Here is a 6,744-nt window from a genome sequence, read left to right as displayed (position 1 = left end):
CTCTTTCCGCCATGTTCTCGGTGTTGATTTGTTCTTGCGCAGCTTAGAGTACTTTATTAATGTTTTCCAATTAAGTCCAACAATGTCCTTGGAAAGAGACAGAATAGAAATTATTTCCCCATGGTACCGCTGGAAAAATTGAAGGCAAAAGCAATGAAGTGCCCTCCAAAAGCACATAGCTTTCTGGGGGCGGAGCTCAGTTCCCACGTCCAGTGCACTGCCAGAGCCGCGTGGCTTCCCAGTGCTGCCGTCCCCCTACGTGGCAGCTGAGGCCACTGTGCGCGACCAGGCAAGATCACATCTCAGAAGAGAAACGCTTTGCCCAAATCTCAGAAGAGAACCACTTTGTCCAAATCTCAAAGTTGCATTTTATACAACTCTTATTTTCTATGTGATAGAAATGTAACACGTGCCTCTTTACTCCACTACCCTATGCAACACATACATATAATTCACACTATGTGGCATCAGCCAGCGCATTATCTCCTCTTGACCCCGTAGAGCCCGATCTCAGGGCTGACTATGCCGGTAAAAAGAATGTGCGTCCCCATGTTTATGCCAAATTACACAAAGTATAGACATTGCAGCTAATGGAGATTTAAGCACAATCCTAGCAGGTATGTTTGAAGAATACTGAATACATTATTGTAACGTGCACCTGAAATTCAACAGGCTCTTCAACGTTACAGGAATGTAACAATCGTGCAAAGCCAATCTCTTTCAATTCCCATCACACATATGTATCTACTTACATGTGTGCACATGCACAAGCGCACACACACACACACACACACACTGCCCCCAAATGGCGGCCTGGTCATCAGAAAAAATGTTTTAAAGGAATACTTCTCTGCCCTCTCCTTCCAGAAAAGAGTCCAACAGTCACTGAGAGTGAAGAACATTCTATTTATACATTCTCGAACCTCTGCTCCCACAGTACCTGAGTCTCGGTTGGTTCGAAAGATATTCTGTGTCTCTGTCAGAGGCATAGAAGGCATCCAACAAGATGCTTCGACCCTTCCACAAGTCCCATGTTCTTAGAAAATTCCTGAGCTCCATCCCAGCGATAGAAAACTGCTTATGAAGTGTGGCACATCTGCATTTCTTTAACCATAGCTGTAATGTGCCATATTAAATAGTAGTCTTTTGCATGCAGGTGTTATTTAATATAATGATGAACTGGTGGCTCCTAATAGCATGTAGCCCATGGCTGTCGACTACCCCAAAAGCGCTAGGGCTTGTCCCGCACAGTGTTCAAAACTTAAATGTGTTCTTTGTAGTAGCCTTGCGTGTGGCCATCAGCAGAATGAGTTAAAACAATGAACGCAACAGATCAAGAAATGGGTTCTTAGTAGGGGATGGCATGAAAGTAAAAAACAGAACAAAACAGTAAGATGCATTCGAGGGATACTTGCTGTGACCCTGCCGGCCACATCAGCAAAGAGACAGTACAAAAGCTGGTACTGGGTCTTGGTAATATACGATATGTACTGGAGAGCCAGAAAAAGGCCCTTAGGACCTCAGCTTAAAATTCAGCTCAAGTTGCCAATTTGCTACGAATCCTTTTTTCCCCACCAATCTGCTCAAAGTGATTATATATAGTATTCTTAAAACCATACAACTTGCTACAGAAATACTCCAGATACTGACCAACTTTATCTTATGTCCTTTATTAAAAGCATATGCATAAAATTGTTGTTTCCTTTATATATTATAGTTTTGTTAAACAATGTTGGCAAAGCCTAAAGTTTCAGGCCACTTTGATGAAAGTTTCAGTACATCTCATTTCATGGGCGTCTGGTGGACTTTATTCACTCCTACGTTAATTGGTATGTTAGATACGAAGACTCCCACGTAACGTCTCATCTTCCAAATGCCTCTCCCCTTCCTGTGCTCTGCATTTCTCTTATATTCCAACACGGATATAAGTTGAGAAATTAGCCAGCAGTGGCTTTTTGACAAAAAGCTGACTAGTTTAATGGCACTTAATTATGCGCAGTCTCTGTTCAGCCTCACACATCTTTTGCCTTTCTCTCCGTAAAGTTATCAGTTATCACACTATTACCCTTTGCCTTTATTTATTGTGATAAGTAAAAAAAAAAGAAAGAACTTATCTTATATACCTAAGGGTGATATGAATTCTAGTTCGCTTTTTCGTACACTTAAGACTATGTTTATTTTTCTCCAGATGCATGTCACCGGGAAAAAAAGAATGCAATGATTCTGAAAAAAGAGCAGTGGTCCGCTTGCTCCTAAAGTTTACATTACCCTCTGAGAAACAGTTGAAGAGACCCTCGTTAAGTAAGCCCCATATAAGATCCCCCTCAATAGATGCATCGTTTACACGAAAGTCCTTTTCAGACAAAATGGAGCAAATCCCCCTCAATTAACCAACAAGAAGGCAGAAGTTGTTGAAAATGCAGAGCATCGAAAGGCGAAGTTTGCAATAGTCATTGTAGATGGTGACTAAGTAATAATGGAGAACCTGAATCACTTTGGAGAGATCTAACCTATACAGGTCAGGCTTAACACAAAACCAGAAAGAAGTCTTTTATTCCAGTTAAGCTTATAAAAAAAGTACTTACTCTGTCCTAGGTAAAGATCTCAAACATCTCTGGTGAAAATCCCAATTCATTTATTGCAATGCATCACCTACAAATAGCTTGAATTTGCATCACAAACACAATGTAAAAATTCCATACGTGAAACAAAAGGCAACTAATTTTTTTCTAGATAAAAAAGGGCATAAAAGAGGAGAACTTTATACATTTGACCTTAGGCAAAAGGCCAAGAAGCGAAGAGAGGAGACCTTTATAAAAGAATAGAGTAGAGGTTACTAAGGAAATTCAAGGCATAGATGTTTAAAAGGAAACTTTATAGATATAGCTATAGAGATATATGTATACTGGTTTATACAGGAATGTGTAAACATGGTGACATGCATTTTATTCATGTAAAAAACAACAAAATGTTCAGATTAATTTTCTAATCATGTGCCAGGGCATTGAAAAAGTTGTCAGTTTCTTCTTTGAATATTAAAATATTTATTCCCACCCAGTAGCATAATATTTCAATGTTTAAACTTCCAACTCTACTGGGGTGGAAAATTTATGATAGTAAAGAGCACATTTTAAGCAAACTTCTTAAAAAGTATTTGAATACATTTATGGTTTTGAAAGAAAATTTCCTCATAAACCTTAACTAGAATATTCAAATTTTGCGAATTAGCACAGTATCAAACCCAGAACTTCACAATGTTGGCAAACTCTAAACTGGCTGTAGCATATAAGAATTTCAATGACATTTGCGACAACATGGATGGACCTAGAGGATATTATGCTAAGTGAGATAAGTCAGAGAGAGAAAGACAAATATCGTATGACCTCATATGTGTAATCTATAAAACAAAATAAACAAACAAAACAGAAACAGACTCATAGAAACAAAAAACAATTGACGGTTGCCAGAGGCAGGGGTGGAGGGTTGGGTGAAAGATGTAAAGGGGAATATAGCCAATAATAGTGTGATAACTTTTCATGGTGACAGGTGGTTACTAGACTCAGTGTGGTGATCGCATCATAAAATACAGAAATGTTGAATCATAATGTTGTACACCTGCAACTAATATAATATTGTAGGTCAACTATACTTAAATTAAAAAAGCAAATGACAACTACAAAAAATAACTTCAATGAAAATAACATACAATTCACTGTACAAGGAAAGCAAAAGTTTTGTTCTTGGAAAAGTAAAGAACGTAGGTCATTAATTAGTCAAAAATTGTCATTCAGTTATACTTACCAATTCATTGTCATACCATACATAAATTACCTTGGACAATTAGAAAGCACTTATTAAATACGGTTCAGAGGGACTACAAGTGAAAATCTGAAGTTGCTTCTGAATCACAAGAGTCTGTGTCAGAGCTCCTGGGTGCTGAGGGTTGAAAGTTGTATAAGATGTAAAATAAATATCAAAGGGGGACCCTGAGGGAACTAAGCCAAGATGCGATAGGAAACATTAACATTTTAATCCCCTTTGCACTTGATTATTATTTCCTCTAAACTTTGAGGCTTTCCGTTTTCAATCTATTAAATTTATAATGTTGTTGAGGGTAAAATTAATTTACCTCTTCTAGGTCTAGCCTTTTAGCTGACTGATCCAGAAACAACTTCAGATTTGCATTTCTGTCACTGCCTCTAATTATCTAAACAGAAACACCTGGAGCATCTATTTCTTTTTTTATTAAAAATTATTGGGGTGACATTGATCAACGAAATCCAATAAATCCCGAGTGTATAATGGAGCATCTTTTTCTAAACATTATTTTTAAATATTTTCAGGTCATGAACTTGTGAAGTTTTCTACTTTTTATTCACCTAAAAGTTTGAATAATCTCAGTTCAACCAGTCATCAGATTCACGTGGCTATTGTCAAAGGGTGTAGACACTGCAATCCCAGTTGACGAATAAAACAACGTATTTGGGCAGGGTATGCCTTTATTTCTCTTGGGTGCATACCTAGGAGTGGCACTACTGGATCATGTCACTTTATGTTAAACCATCTGAGGAAATGCCAAACTGTTTTCTAAAGCAAATGCTTCATTTTACATTCCCACCAGCAGTATATGAGGGTTCATTTCTTTGCACATTCTTGCAAAAATTTCTTAATTATTTGTCTTTTTTATTATAGCCATCCTAATGGATGTGAAGAGGTATCTCTTTGTGTTTCCGTTATTAAAAGTATAGTTGGCATACAATATTATATTCATTACAAGTGTACAACATAGTGATTAGACGTTTGTATATCTTATGAAGTGATCACCCCGATAACTGTAGTAACCATTTGTCACCATGCAAAACTATCACACTATTACTGACTATATTCCCCTTGAAATCTTTCTGTTGCTACCCAATCTAGCTTTTAAATCTACTTCTTCATGATCTCACTGCCACGATCTATCGCTTTGTAAACATTATTAACAAAAAGGAAAAGGGGGGATCGATAGGAAGGAAGGGAGAGAGGGAAGTTGTTTGAACTCATCTGAGGTTGCTTTAAACCAGGAACCCTAAACTTTATTTTGGTCATGCAATCCTTTGAAAATCTAAAGATAGCCATGGATACTCTCCACATAAAAATACATACACACACAGAGAGAAAGTTTTACAATTTCAGAGGGTTTCCAGACACTCTGAAATACATTCACATACCCTAGTTAAGACCTTAAATTGTGTCCCATCTTTATAGAATCATCAAATCAAATAAGTGAACCTATATGTGATAGTGCGTTACATTATCGAACTGGGCTACAGGTTACCTATTATGCAGAGTGTATTACTGATCTTATTATATTTTCAGAATTTGCTATTTGCATCATCCTCTATCCTATTCCCTGAGGCTTTGGAGCAGTTGGGTAAGCAGCAGAATGACATTGGTTTTTAAATGTCAGAAATGGGTTTTAAAGAGAATTTTCTATTATGATTATTATGCTCCTTTTTATTCTCAAACCTCCTGTCATTTATTGGATCTTGTAAGTTGTGTGCCTAAAGTTTTAATAGCTCTTTTAATGAATGAATGCTATATGTCAGTGGCTCTTAAAGTGGAGCCCCTAAACCATCAAAAAGGAACGCAAGAAACAATGTTTGGATTTCTGGGCCAGAAACAACTCATTTTGCCTATAGCCAGAGTAGAAAAGATTGGTAATTCACAGATTATGGGCTAGAGTGCTCACAGGGTTTTATGTTGTAAGCAGGGGAAAAATTATGCCTAGACTAAAAGGTGCTCTGGACCTGCTCAGCAAAGCTTAAAAATAAGCCTTATAAAGATCAGACTGTTCACAAGCAACTTCACTGTGTCCCAGAACAAAACTCGAGAATATTAATCATAATAAATATACCTAGCACCCAAAATGATGAAATTTGTTGTACCTGGCATTCAATAAAAAACTACCAAGCATTCAAAGGAGCAGTAAAATAAAGCCAATAAAGGAAAGAAAAATTAGTGGTTAAAATAGGTGTGGAAGTGACAGACATAATAGAATATATATGCATGTTAAGGGGCAACATGAAGGATATAAAAAGTGAACCGGAATTTAAAAAATGATAGAGATGAAAAATGTGCTGGATCGGATTAACAGCTGATTAGAAATCACAGAGAAATGAACTTGACCACAGAGCAAGTTTAGTTTAGGAACTGTTTAAAATTAAATAGAAGAAAAAAGACTGAAATAGAAAGAATAGATAACCTGCAAGCTGTGGTACAACTTTAAGCTGCTTCATATAAGTGTAATTATTAGTCCTAGAAGGAAGGGGGCAGAAAAACATTTTGAAGAAATAATGGTCAAAGGAGATAAATTCCAGAATAGTGGTGTGAGGAGCGCCACAGACACCATTCCCAGTAAAATAACCATAACGGGTCAAAATTATTTTTTTTAAAGGCATTTGAAGTGTATGGAAATTGTCCTAAGCACACAGCAAATGAAGAAACGATGATTCGAGAATATATACGAAAAGTCATGATTAACAGAATGTCTATGGCATTTGAAACAACTTGCTCCCTCCATTTGCTCCGCTCTCCAGCTCAGCATGTTGCAGGCTCTACCCAAATCAGGTACGGCTAAGAACACAGGGCTCCCTCTCCCCACAATTACCAGTGAAGGCTGTGGTATCTGCCCTGGACTGGCAGACCACTAACCATTTCTCATCCCATCCTCCAGTTCCATGTGCCAGAAACTCTCCCGGGCAA

This window comes from Pteropus alecto, unplaced genomic scaffold, assembly GCF_000325575.1.
Source record: "Pteropus alecto unplaced genomic scaffold, ASM32557v1 scaffold587, whole genome shotgun sequence".
In the NCBI taxonomy this organism is placed as follows: domain Eukaryota; kingdom Metazoa; phylum Chordata; class Mammalia; order Chiroptera; family Pteropodidae; genus Pteropus; species Pteropus alecto.
The sequence above is the reverse complement of the archived record's forward strand: the minus strand, read 5'-3'. Positions refer to the sequence as shown.